The sequence below is a fragment of the Tupaia chinensis genome, unplaced genomic scaffold (assembly GCF_000334495.1).
Source record: "Tupaia chinensis unplaced genomic scaffold, TupChi_1.0 Scaffold000673_1, whole genome shotgun sequence".
In the NCBI taxonomy this organism is placed as follows: domain Eukaryota; kingdom Metazoa; phylum Chordata; class Mammalia; order Scandentia; family Tupaiidae; genus Tupaia; species Tupaia belangeri.
Genome location: NW_006160196.1, coordinates 1,002,804 through 1,004,024, shown reverse-complemented (window position 1 = coordinate 1,004,024; position 1,221 = coordinate 1,002,804). Strand labels below are relative to the sequence as shown.

At 49.5% G+C, this 1,221-nt stretch overlaps 1 protein-coding gene across 2 annotated transcripts in view; it reads right to left on the bottom strand.

Moving 5' to 3' along the window:
* The window catches only part of LOC102500931 (orphan sodium- and chloride-dependent neurotransmitter transporter NTT5), a 19,405-nt gene extending 18,346 nt beyond the window's left edge, over positions 1-1,059 (bottom strand). For both annotated transcript variants that reach the window (XM_006160164.1, XM_006160165.1), the window contains exon 1: positions 892-1,059. The gene's annotated coding sequence lies outside the window, so the exon portion shown is untranslated. The remainder of the gene's footprint in view (positions 1-891) is intronic.
* Positions 1,060-1,221: the final 162 nt, after the last annotated feature.

Genomic DNA, 1,221 nt, shown 5'->3' with positions numbered 1-1,221 from the left:
ATAAATTAAAAAAAATAATTCTTAAAAAAAAAAAAAAGATACCAAGATTAAATTTTTGCTCCCTCTAGGCCTTAAAAGGGGTACAAGCTGGGCCCAGAAGGTGGTGTGGTGGTTAAGGGTGCTGGACTCCCACATGGTCAACCACGGTTCGAGTCTCAGACCTGGTGGGTTTCTTTCTTACTGTCTCTTTCTCTCTCACTCTGGTCAAATTAAGATAAATAAATAAAGTTAAATAAAATAATTCTTTTATAAAAATGGGGTACAAGGCAGTCTTCAAAATTAGATATTACATGCTTATCTGCATATTTCACATGTGTGTTTCTTACAAAATGAATATTATTTTAACATACATTACATATTGGAGGTTATGCTATATTATATAAAAGATCCAAGTTCATTACTATAGTCTATGAACATGTTTGTGTTTCTTACAAATTGGTTGTATTTTTCTTCTATTAGATCGAGAGTATTTTCTCATGTCATGAAGTGTTTTATTTTTATTTTTTTAATAATTATTTTATTTAATTTTACTCGTTGCCATTATTTTATTTTTTTGAAGTTGACCAAGAGAGAGAAAGCAAGCTGCCAAGTCCAGGAATCGAACCGTAGTCAGCCATGTGGGAGTCCAGCCATCACAACCACGCTGTCACCTGCCAGCCCCAGTCTTGAAGTGTTTTAAATACATGACATTTGACAGCTACTGAATAGTCCCGAGTCATTACGGCCGTGTAACCCAGAGCCAGGCCTGTGACAGCTAAAATCGCCCCAGTCCAGCTCAGCCTCGCGCAAGGCCCGCCCTGCTCCCACTCCCACCCCGCCTCCGGCTGCAGACACCTCTTCTCACTCAGGTTTCTCCCCCCAGCCCCAGGTGCCAGTCCAGATAGCACTTGCCTGGGAGAGTCGTCCCCGATCGCCGGCTGTGGGCTCAGCCGGGCGGCCTCGTCGCCGCTGCGGTGTGGGCTGTCCTGAGACCCCTGCAGAGCGCCGAAGGGGCGTCCGCGGTTCGAGGCCCAGCTACGGACCCCTCGGGTGCCGCCAGCAGAGGTCCAGACCGCACCTCGGAACGCGCGAGGACCAGCCGCGAAGGGCCGGCCCCCGCCGGGTCACCAGCTGGGCGAGGGAGCTGGGGGCCCCAGGGCGGGAGGCGGAAGGGAAAGGGAGAGGAGGGGAGGCGGGCCGGGGAGCCTGGAGGAGGCGAGGCTGACCGGGCTTCCTTCTGCG